Consider the following 12,892-nt stretch of genomic DNA (forward strand, 5'->3'; position numbering starts at 1 on the left):
ATTACATCTTAGATTTGCGCTTTTATAACTACTGCTACCTCTAACTGAAATCGCCTCTTGAAACAGTCAGGTCAGCTGTCAGTTTGTTAAGCCTTTTCCAGATTCCCCCAGGCATTTAGCCATTTCCTCTTCTGTGCTCTACAAATGAGGTTGTGTTATAATGATCTGTTTACAGCTCTTTCTCCTTCTTATTAAACTGTCACTTCAGGCTGTTAGGGCCTTGAGAGCAGGGACCTTATCTTATGGCCCCCTTCACAACTGTGTTTTCCCTGTGGCAGTCCTTCTGTAAACGGTGGCTGTATTAAAGGGCCTGACCTTCACAGGTTCTAGAGAAGCTGTGCAGGGTGCTGGTAACTTCATAAACCAAACACTTGGTTGACTTGATGCCTCTTAGTATCCCTCATAAGCTTCCAGAGTCTCTTGACACATCCCTGCTGATTCGATGTATTGTTTTTCTCCTGGCAGCCATATGCAGAACCGTCATACCACTGTGTGATTATGCAAACATTGTGCTGCAATTTTATTACAAAAATGTCTGCCTTCAAATGGGGTGATCTTATAGCGTATGCAACAGTGAATACACCTAAACCAGCTCTGCCAGGATAATACAAAATTCCTTCTCAGTAAGTTTTAGAGGTGTTTTGTTACAGCTGTCTGATGAGAACAGTGAAGCCTTTATTATATAATAGAAGATCAAATTGATTTGGGGGTAAGGATAGTAAGCTTACTATATTTTAATCTTCATACAGTATTTATAGGTTATGGTTTATGTTTTTTATTATCTTTTAGTTTCTCTGATTTATGTTTTTTAAAGGGGGCTGTCGTTGGCTTTTAGAACTGTGGAAAAGTTGTTTCATTGACTTCTTTTTCATGTTTCTGAGAATGGATTTGTTTTCTTTTATTGTATGAGGAGTTTAAACTTGAACATATTTGAAACTAGCAAAGCCTTCACTGAAAAAAATGAGAAAGATCATGAATCACTACTTCTCTAAAACATATGCAAACCCTTCTGGTTATAGCAAACTGTGTTGGCTTGCTTATCTATATTTCAAATTACATGATGAAATAATTTTGTTTTCTCAACTTGAGATGCTATTTTTAATTTTTGTTACAGCAGTTTCATATGAAAGGAATTTGTTTTAGCACCAGTTATGTTGCGTGCTAGATTTAGTTGTAAGACAACTCAGATTGAGGTATCTAAAAATTTTTCTATCAGTAGCATTCTAACAAGGTATGTACAATATGTTTTGTAAAATGGTTTGCCCATACACTGTTAAAAATCCCCATTTTGGGTAAAGGGCATGAACTATAGAAGAAATACAGTCAGCCACTAAATGTCAGTCAGCATTTAATTAAACACTTACAATGTGGTAAGCACTGTTCTAATTGCTTGACATGGTTTTTCTCATATAATAATCAGAAAAATCTCATGAGTATTACATTATTATGTTTATTTTCTGAGTAAGGAAATGGAGTCACGGGGAGGCTAGGTAACCTGCCTGTGGTCAGAAAACTGTTGAGAAAAGGAGCTGGGCTTGAACTGGGGTCATCTGACTTCATAGCTGATGTGCTTTTGACCTTTAAGCTGTACTGCCTTCTGTGTGAATAGGCATATGAAGAAAGGTTTAACCTCACTTTAAATTAAAACATACACACACACAATTAAAACAGTGCAATGGCTTTCTTGCAAAGAAGAAAAATAATTGTCAGTATTCAATATGAGCTGAGATGTGGGGGAAGGAGAAATTTAATGCACTGAGGTACAAATATACATTGTTACCTCTTTTTGGAGGATCGTGTGTGTAAATGTTGAAAACATGCACGTGTTTTGACCTATCCATTCCACTTCTGAGAATTATCCTACATAGCTAAACACAGAAAAGCACAAAGATATCTGAGCAGTCATCACAAAAGGAAAGTTAGGAATGTAATTGCTGGCATGGAAACCTGTCCACAGCATATTATTGAGCAAAAGAAAGCATGTTGCAAAACATATATAGTTTTATTTCCTTCTGTTGAATAAATACCTGTTTATGTTACAAACTCTGGTTTGAAATGATGTTCACCACGATGTTAACAACTCTTACCTTTTCTGCTAGTTAGTATACGTTGATAATCAAATGTCTGGGCAGCGCAGGCACTCTACCTGGGTTTGAATCCTATTTAATCACTTATTAGCATTGTGACTGTGGGCAAATTACTTAACTACTTTGTGCCTTAGTTACTTCAGTAAAATGGAGATCACTACTATAGAATCTATCTTGTTGGGTTATGAGGCTCACATGAATTTGTAAAGTGCTTAACATAGTAAGTGATCAATAAAACTGAGCAACCATCATCATCGTTTCTGGGTGGTGGAATTCCAGGCAATTTTAGCCTTTTGTATACCTTTTATTGCTTGAATTTTTGAAACAAATATATATCATCTTGGAAAAAACAGGAAAAACTGTTTTTAGAGTCATTTTAGTTGGTGTGCTTACAGTTTAAACAAGAAATATGCATTTATTTAGAGCTAAGTTTATTTCAATACTCAGTAAACGTTTTCTTCAGTAACTATTTGCATCCATATATCTTAGTGTTTTATCCTATGCTATATGCCAATTTTAAGGGAATTGAAATCATATTTTACTCTTATGGCTGGAAGGCATGCATAATCACAACAGATTCTTCCTGGAGGAGCTGCCTTAATTTGCGGCTGCAATGACATGTTCTAATGTGACGTCAGTCTGGTGTCAGACTTCCAGAGTGGCAGGCCAGCCTCACAACCACAGTGTATTTCCTCAGTGCTTCATCCCCACAGTGCTCACTGAGAACAGCTCAAAGACAAAGCAGTTGAGTCTTATTTTTACTCCAGTGTTCTTTTTGCCTATAATTGAATATCCTTTTAAGAATTGATTTTGATGAAGGCTGGTGAGTAATTCTTGTTACTTTAATGTATTAATAATAAATAGCTAATAGCTAAGTGAACAGTAGTCCTTTTCCTCAGTTAATGATCCTATGGCAAATAATCTTTGTAGCTCTGGTGCCAGGCATAATATCTAGTGCAAAGGATTTACATAATATAAATATTTTTATAAACAAAGTATAGTTTTGTTGTAGAAATATAAGTATATTCATTAGGTTTGCAAATGCTTGAACATTTTAAGATTTGAGCATTGGAAATGTCTTCCTCTTAGTCTCTCCTTAACTTTAGGCTACATGAATACATAGTAGTCACAAATTGCTTTAAAACCTAAAGATTTTTATTTAAAATCTTATTGTTCCTTATTTTTAACTTACTCAGAGAAGATGCTTGATTTGCCCCTAGACCTCCAAAGATAATTACATGAATAATTCCTCAGATGTTCCTGTGGAGGTACTAACAGTATGCATTATGTAATTTTTTTAAGGTATATCAATACTAGTCTAAACTTATTAATAGAAGCTGCTATGTCTTTAATTCTTCAATTATTTGGGCCATATCAGTGATATGATTCAAAGTAGGAATGTTTATTGACTTAAAATTTAAGAGCAATATAATGGCAGGAGATTATATATTACAGATCGTATTTTATTTAGCATTTAAAGAAATTAAGAAGTTTCTTAATTGTTTAAAGAAATTAAGAGTTCTGCTGTTAATTGTAGAGGCCAGGCAAGATTTATTATTAATAATATCAATTCATGTTTCTTTGAATTGTACTATGTAAATTGATTTTGTTGTTTTAAAAGCATTAGTTTAAAAAGTAGGTTATGTTGGGTAAGCTTTTTCTTTTGTTTTTAGACATAGCTATTTTGCTTATAAATTCTTTTTCCCTATTTCATAGGGATGAATGATATTATTGTAATTTCATTCTATTTATATTGTACAAACAAAAGCCTACAAAGTCTTACATTTTGCCATTTCTCGCATAATTGTTTTCTTGCATTTTCAGCAGCAGCATTGTGATTTCAAGGTCTTTTAGAAGAATTTCCAAACAAAGTTTTTTCTTAAAGAATAAAAAAAGATTAGTTTTTTTTCTTATAATTGTGCTACTCTAGTTTTTTGTTTGTTTGCTACTCTAGTTTTCAAGTCTAGATGAGGAAAATATGATATGGAAATTCTTACTAAATATGTTAAATATTTTCACTTCAGTTTTCTGAAGCAGTTGAAGAATGACTTGCTGTACATATTTTTTGTGAATAATATAGTTAGGTATTGAAGTGATCTAAATCAGCTTTTTATATGTGAATGTGAAAAGAATAACAAGTTTTAGGAATTAACACTAACTGCTTCATATTATGACCCCCAGTATATTATACATCTATACTTAGAAGCATTGAAATATAGAAGTAGGGTTTCAAGTTTGCTCTATTTGACTTGACAGTCCTAATTTAAGAGCCACAATTTTTTCCTTAAGTTGCAGAATTTTCAGATTCCAACTAAGATTCTACCCAATTTAACTATACAGAGGAATATTTCTATTCCCTTTTAAAATTTATCTTGAATCCGCTGAAAATGTTTTAACGTGGCTTTAAGTCTGTATTTTAAACTTAATCGGTAAGTTACTGTGGTGATGATGAATTGGAATATTCAGTATACATTTTAAACAAAGATGTTTTTGAGACATTATGACATCATAGGTCATGGGTTGCTACTAAAGTTCAAGTGAGGAGAAACTATTTCAACTTTTTTTTGTATGAACAGGAAATTAAATCTGGCCAAAAAAAAAAGAAGAGGGCAATGAGCAGAGCTGTGGGGATAACTTGAAATTAACATAAAAGTTTTACTCAAGAATAAAGCAGTAAAACAGAGCACTTGTCTGTTTTCCAGTGAATAAGGTATGCTTTGAGGAACGCTTTCCACCAATACTATAGACTGCTTGAAAAAGTGTAATTGTGCTACTCTTCTTTGTTTGAAGTTTAGCCTAGTAAACTCAGATGGAATAGTATTTCTTAAGGCCCTTATAGTCTTAAACTATATTTTTGTTCCCTTGTGGTAGACAGTACAAAACGTTGTATATATAGGATGCTTAATAAATAATTTCAACACGAAGAAATGAATTGGCAAAGCAAGTTAAATACGAGGAGGATATCTTGATCTTTGCATTGTAGAGATTCCATCTTCACTCTGATGATCAAAACCTGCTAGTTAACTAGCCTGTTGATAGCATGCCCTGCGTTGTACTCTGCTGGAAGGAAATGTGTCTCCAGAGTGAAATATTGCCATCACAGTGTCCTGTAGTGGCCATTGGATTTCCCCCCATGTCTCTAGTTATTGCCCACTCTGCTCACAATGTCACTGCTATTGGAAATTGGGTTACTTACCCTGCTATTCTGGATTGGATTTCTGTCCCCCTTGTGCCTCATCTGCAAGTGAGAAATTTCTCAGTGCTTGAGGATAATGATTTGTTGACTAAACTGAACCTAAATTAGGTGTTATGTGCATCACATACAGTGCATTACTATCTGGGCCTTTTCAGAGTTTTAACAAATATATTATTTTGGAATTGAAGTAAAAGAAAACCTGGGAGGGGAGCAAATACATTGTTTCAAAACTTATATAACACATTTTATATACATAAACATATTGTTAGTCAAAGCCTAGATTTTCAACCACATTTCTTTGTGCCCTAGCCAGCTTCAATCTGTGCTGAACTCCAGCCACATCTGACTAATCCCGCTGATTCCACCAGGCTCAATTCAGATGGTAGCCACTTCCGTGATGCCTTCTCTGCTCTTTTCCTTTCTAAGCAAGATCAATCCCTAATCGGTTTCCCCTTTGTATTTTGTTTATGGTTATGAGACTCTTCATGTTGATTTATTTGTATTTGTGATATTATTAAGGCTGTGTCACCAGTGCCTAGCACATATAGAATGAATAAAAGTGTTTGTTATGCTACAAGATAGCTATTTTGAAAGAAAGCCAAACGTTTTTTACAAAATCTTTTTGTATCATAGGAATATCATTTGACTTATGAGTCAGCTCCTTTTTTATTCTTGAAGAAATTGTTTAAAGCTCATGCAGTATATGAAAATGAATACTGCACGATAAGGAATAAGTGATTAGCAGTTTTTCCCCTTTTGAATTGAACTGTTACTCTGTCAGTTTGACTCTACTGGAAAGAATGTGTTTTATCTACAATAAAATAATTGGATCTCTTTAAATTGTGTGGTAATTTATGTATAGGTTATAATTTGGTTAACTTTCTAAAGTGGAGTGTGACCACACGCAAAAGAGTGGATACTTAAACTTTTTCTAATTTGCCTTTTGCTTCCTTCCCAAAGGTATAATAAACTTCTATATAATGCATGTTACAATAAAATATTACAAATTAGCATTCATTAGGGAGTTTTTTTTTTTTTTTTTTTTAAAGACAGGGTCTTGCTGTTGCCCAGGCTGGAGCATAATGGCACCATCATAGCTCACTGCAGCCTTGAACGCCTAAGCTTAAGGGATCCTCCCACCTCAGCTTCCTGAGTAACTGGGACTACAGGGATGCACCACCTCACCTGGCTAAGTTTTAATATTATTATTATTAATTATTATTATTATTATTATTATTTTTTTTTTTAAGAGACAGGGCCTTTCTTTATTGCCCAGGCTAGCCTCAAACTCCTGGCCTAAAGCAGTCCTCTCACTTCAGCTTCCCAAAGTGCTGGGATTACAGGCTGTGTATATTTTTGAATGCCGTGTTATTGCTTTTTAAATGACGAGAATATTTTTGATTATTGAAATGTTTCTGAGTTAGGGTTCTGCCCAGTTTTATTTTGAAAGTCAGTAAGACTTTTGTGACACAATATTTTTATACAAGTGACTCTGCAACTTTTCGAGTAAGTATTCTTTTTAACCCACTAAAATATACCCTGTGAGCATTTTTATTCTGTTATGTGGCTTTGTAAGTGCTTTTTCCATATATCATTCAACAGTAAACTTTAACCTTGGATCACATTATCAGTGTTCCTTATTCATTAAATTACAGTTGTATGCAAGCCATTATACTTCACATTAAAGATGATGCAGAGAACCAACAATTATTTAAAGCAAGGAAGTGACATAATTTACTTGTTTTTAAGAAATCTGATTCTACTAACACATTCAAGTTCAGCTGTTATATGGTGAGGACTCTATTAGATCCAGCTAATATGCCTTGGTGTGTAACCAGATAATTTATCCTTTTAAAGGGGTAGGGGTTTTGTTGTGCTGCTGGTTTGGTTTTTTGGTTTTAATTCCTATTCTACAGAAAGAAGTTGAAGCTCAGCTTGGAGGATAGACTCAATAGTGAAGAGTCTTGTTACAATGAGGTGGATTCAGATGCTGTTAAGAGAGTCTTATGTTGTACACGATAAATACATACTGTCTTAATTTTTCAGTTGAAAAATAAATTGTAAAAATAGCTGGGTGTGATGGCTCATGCCTGTAATCCCAGCACTATGGGAAGCCAAGGCGGGCGGATCACTTGAGGCTAGGAGTTCAAGACCAGCCTGGCCAACATGGTAAAACCCCATCTCTACTAAAAATACACAGATTAGCTGGGCATGGTTGTGGTGCCTGTAATCCCATCTACTTGGGAGGTTGAGGCAGGAGAATCACTTGAACCCAGGAGTTAGAGGTTGCGGTGAGCCCAAAATCACACCACTGTACTCCAGCCTGCCTGGGTAATAGAGTGAGATTCCATCTAAAAAAAAAAAAGAAAAGAAAAATAAATTGTAAAGATAAATACATACAATTTTTTTTTAAAAAAAGAGAGTCTTAGAACCTTATGCGCCCGCACAGTGGCTGAGATGTTATTAGCAGTCAATATCACTTAATTCTTGAATACTTGGCAGAAAATTACTTTGGCAAATTAGTGTGTACGTTTTAAGAATCATATTTCTGTTTTAACCATATAGTACCAGTTAACCTTCCCATTCTCTTAAATGGTTAAGTTCAGATTCACTCAAATTACTTATAGGTGAAAGAATTATCTAAATTATGTTAAGCACTTTTGCTTTTAATTTATCAAGTGATCTAAAATGTAACTCTGCCGTAATACTCGGGATGGATGTGATAGGTACATTTTAACTAGCATGGTGTTAATTGAATCATTCTTACATTACTTTCAAAATTGCTTTAAATTCATTAAAAGGTGTTCATTTTGTAAATTCCTTTTTTTGTTTTTTTGTTTTTTTGTTTTTTTTTTGAGACAGAGTCTCACTCTGTCATCCAGGCTGGAGTGCAGTGGCACGATCTTGGCTCACTGCAGCCTCCGCGTCCTGGGTTCAAGCAATACTCATGCCTCATCCTCCCTAGTAGCTGGGACTACAGATGGGCGCCACTGCACCTGGCTAATTTTTGTATTTTTAGTAGAGACACGGTTTCACCATTTTGGCCAGAGTGGTCTCAAACTCCTGACCTCAGGTGATCCACCTGCCTCTGCCTCCCAAAGTGCTAGAATTACAGGCGTGAGCCACCGCACCCAGCCCATTTTGTAGATTCTTAATGTGTATGCTGGTTTTATTTAAGAGAGCTTTTAAGAAAGATAACTTAGAAATTATCAGTGAAAAACCAAATCCTATAACAGGTGAGTTGGCATGTGAGCTTTTTATGTTTTGAACATTTAATTTTTTTCCCCTTAATGTTCTTAATGTCTATAATAATGGTTTTAGCTTTGTACTTACAGTGTTACATCATACTCATATTTTCTCACTGGGGTTTAAGTCATCTCTTCTGAGTCAAGCAAGATTTTCAGTTCCTGTTGGGTGCAACACATGCTTGATAATTGTTATTATTTGTATTTAAATTCTTTGATACCTGTAATGGTAGAAATGTGAGGTAACATTTCTAAATCTGTTTTGGTGGTAATTTTGTCTGAACAGCTAAGAGTAGGAAATGATTATGAAGCTTCCAAGGATGAGAGGCATTGGGTTTAAAATTAAACTGGAATTGGGAAAGCTTTCATTACTGTGCTTCAGATAGAAATGATCCTGGGGTGATGGTAGGCAGTGAGATGAGAGGAGGAGGGAAGAGGAGCAGTGAGAGAGGCAGCATGTGCATGGCACATCTGCTGTCAGTGGAAGAAGGAAAGGGCCTCTAAGGAAAGTATGGCTTTATTCTGTTCTAGTGTCATTGAACAGAAGATGAAAGGCAGAACTGAGAAGTCTCATTGGCTGTGGAAGAGTTGGAGAAAGGGGCAGCTGTTGAAAGGTTGGGATCTGAAAAGGAAAGCAGCTCAAGCCTTGGAGGCACTCCTACTTGGAGTATGACTTCTGGCAACTTTCTAAATGCTCTGAGCCTCGGTTTATGTATTCATAAACTGCAAATAATAACACCTACCTCAAATGGGCTCTGTGAGGATTGTCAAGGCCATTACGTGACAGCTGACTATGTGAGTAGCACTGAAATGCTTAAGGGTAGCTGTTATGGTGGTGATCATAATATTTATTGCTGGAGGTGAGGTTGAGTGAGGTTTTCACACCTGATTAATCCCTTCTTTTCCCCCAAGAAATTGGAAATTATCCGTTTTCTAAATGATGAGAGGAGAAAGAATAGAAGTTAAAGGGTTAAGACCTTAAGGAGAATTTGTAGATGGTGGGTAAATGAAACATTGAGGTTTGAGCAGGATGTCTGGAAGCAGTTAGTTCTAAGTTAAAGGCAAATGGCATTTAGAACTAAATGTGGGGAAAGGAAATATATACTTTTCATGTTTTACCCCTCAAAAAAAATTACAATCTTTGAGATTGCTAACTCAGTGGTTATTTCTTCACATAAAAAAGCCTCAAGAATTCAGTTTCAAGAAAGGCAAAGCACTTTTAATGTTTTTCTTTTGTTCTTAAAACATTGCCTTTAATTGTAGGCACAATTTTCTATGCCAGCGTATTTTCAGTTTAAAAATAAATTGCAGAAACTGTCTTTGTGGCAGCCAGATTTCAACAGGACATGTTTCTCCTTTTTATTACAATGAAAGTAAATGAAAAGTTATCTATGTGAAACATTAAGAAATTTTATATTTAATAATAATTTTTAAATTACTTGACTAGCATAGGCTGAATTGATTTAATAACTAAATGGCTGCTACAAACATGTTTTTTAAACCTAATTAAGATTTGATTGTTTGAGTTGCAAAATTACAAGACACTGTGTGATTTCTATTGATGAAATCTCTTCAATTTTAAGGCAAGCTAGAGAGTATAATTGTTTTTTATAGAGTAATGAAACTAAGGCCAACTTAAGAATCTAGTAAATTATAGTTAAAAATTATGGTACTCTTTTTGGTTTCACTAGAAGGATACTGAAAACACAAGTTAAAAGCGCACATCTGAGCTTTTTGCTGCATAGTTTTCTTCATAGAGAAATACAATAGCTTCCATAGTTTCCACACCTCTTCTGCCCCACTCCAGTCTAACATTATTGTGGATGTGTGGCAGCTTTTGTGGGTTGGGCCTTTGCAAAAGTCCAAGTCATGATACTGGCCTTTGTTGCCAGGAGTGGCAGAAGAATTGCCAAATGGCAGCTGCCAAACCACTATGCTATTCTATTTTTCTTAAACTAAATTAAATCTTTCTCTTTTTCCCTTAAGGGAAATACATGATTCAGAGCAAATCATATAAATGGGTTCACATGTGAGTTTAGTAAGAAACAACTGAAATCTCTTCTGTGGGATTCTAAAATATATATTACTCGTTTTGCACAGTAGATACATTTTCAACGATATTACCATGGTTACATACATGAAACACTGCATAATAAAGGTTGCTTTGCCTGACTGTAATGGATCACTCAGAAGAATAGTATTGGCTGTTATTGGCAATATGTTAATAGCAATTTCAATATTCTTTTAAAAAAGCAGAGTGGATTTTGGATTAAAAAGCAGAGTGGATTTTGGATTAAAAAGCAGAGTGGATTTTAACTGCTTTGTCACTGAAGTTGCCCATGAAATAGAGATTTAAAAAAAAACCCCACCAAAAACACATGCTCCCACAAGGAAGAATTGCATTTTAAAAGGTAGTCAGTGTGTAGCCAAAACATTAAAACATTTTTCTGAAGGTAGAAACAAAATCTCTAAAGGTCTGAAGTTCAGGTTAAATTACCCTTTTACCTTCCCAAAGCAAGAAACTAGTAAAACCATTTTCCTCTTTTACCATATAAAACAAGAGAAATCTACTTTTGAATATGCTAGCGCGGATATTTTCTTTGGACCATGTGTAAGTTGCTTTGTCTAAGAAAACAGAATATTTCTTAGCTAATAGCCTCTTCCTTCCCCTTTTTCCTTGCTATTATAATATAACTGCATTTTATTCAGTTTCCTCTAGGTCGGCCACAGACAGAGTTGTGAATTTTGACTGGAGTTAGCTCGCTCACCATAGTAGTCCCACTTATTTTGCCATTGGTTGAATTGGACATGGAATCTCATATCTCTGACTAGTGAGATTCTTGAGAAAGATGGCCAGGGAGATTTTGGGAAACTTAGAGGGCAGATCACCTGAGGTCAGGAGTTCGAGACCAGCCTGGCCAATATGGTGAAACCCCGTCTCTACTAAAAATACAAAAATTAGCCGGGCGTGGTGGCAGGCGCCTGTAATCCCAGCTACTCGGGAGGCTGAGGCAGGAGAATAGCTTGAACCCGGAGACAGAGCTTGCAGTGAGCCGAGATCACGCCATTGCACTACTGCCTGGGGAACGAGAGTGAGACTGTCAAAAAAAAAAAAAAAAAAAAAAAAACCTTCCTTTTAACTCTAGACTTCGTGGTTCACAGTATTGCTTTGTGATACAGCAGCCACCTTGGGCTTGAGAGGATGCCTAACTAAAAGGCACAGGGCAACCCAATAAAGATGGCAGTGCTGCAGTATTAAGCAATCCTGAGTCATCATCTCTTTGAAATCATAAGTATTATTTTAAAATCAGGAATAGTTCCTTTCCGTATGTGGTTTAAAGAATATATCTCATTTACTGCCTTTTTTTTTTTTTTTTTTTCTTTTTTTGACAAGAGTCTCACTCTGTCGCCCAGGCTGTAGTGTAGTGGCATGATCTTGGCTCACTGCAAGCTCCATCTCCCAGGTTCATGCCATTCTCCTGCCTCAGCTTCCCGAGTAGCTGGGACTACAGGCGCCCGCCACCACACCCGGTTAACTTTTTGTATTTTTAGTAGAGACGGGGTTTCACCACATTAGCCATGATGGTCTCGAACTCTTGACCTCGTGATCCACCCGCCTTGGCCTCCCAAAGTGCTGGGATTACAGGCATGAGCCACTGCGCCTGGCTTGCTGCTTTGTTATATATATGTAACATTACTTGAATTTTTAAATGTTTAAATCTAGTACATTTAAGGCTGGGCGCGGTGGCTCACGCCTGTAATCCCAGTACTTTGGGACGCTGAGGCGGGTGGATCATGAGGTCAGGAGTTTGAGACCAGCCTGGCTATGATGGTGAAACCGCATCTCTACTAAAAATACAAAAATTAGCCAGGCATGGTGGCAGGCGCCTGTAATCCCAGCTACTTGGGAGGCTGAGGCAGGGAACTGCTTGAACCCAGGAGGCGGATGTTGCATTTAGCCGAGATTGCGCCACTGCACTCCAGCCTGGGCAACAGAGCAAGACAAAAAAAAAAAAAAAATCTAGTACATTTAGTACTGGATTCATTTCTATAAAAATCAAATTCTGATTTTTAAATAACTTCTAATAAGGGTATTTTACCTATAGATATCAGATAAAAAAAGATTTTTGCATTCAATGAAGTTTCGCATGGTTTTGGTCTTATTGGATAACAGGAATCTTAATACCAAATTTCTTTTGTCAGTTAGTACTTAATTCCATTGAATACTTTAGTTTCTTTCCTTGTATAATTTGAAGTAACTCTCCATTAGGAATGAAATAGGCCCCTCACTTTTATGGGCTTTTATTATTTTAACTGGAAATTTGAAACACCATATTAACAAACAAGTTTTTTTTCTAATTGCC

The 12,892-nt window shown here is 35.9% G+C and overlaps 1 protein-coding gene across 29 annotated transcripts in view; it reads left to right on the plus strand.

The window, feature by feature from the left end:
- Nucleotides 1-12,892, plus strand: part of PLEKHA5 (pleckstrin homology domain containing A5) — a 245,546-nt gene that overhangs the window by 103,889 nt on the left and 128,765 nt on the right. The window contains exon 1 of one of the 29 annotated variants that reach the window (XM_034935448.3): nucleotides 2,773-2,910. The exons of 27 other annotated variants lie outside the window; for them this stretch is intronic. The gene's annotated coding sequence lies outside the window, so the exon portion shown is untranslated. Of the gene's footprint in view, nucleotides 1-2,772; nucleotides 2,911-9,304; nucleotides 9,324-12,892 lie in introns of those variants that run through there. One more of the 29 variants, XM_063593024.1, reaches the window with a different exon arrangement.

The sequence above is a fragment of the Pan paniscus genome, chromosome 10 (assembly GCF_029289425.2).
Source record: "Pan paniscus chromosome 10, NHGRI_mPanPan1-v2.0_pri, whole genome shotgun sequence".
Classification (NCBI taxonomy): domain Eukaryota; kingdom Metazoa; phylum Chordata; class Mammalia; order Primates; family Hominidae; genus Pan; species Pan paniscus.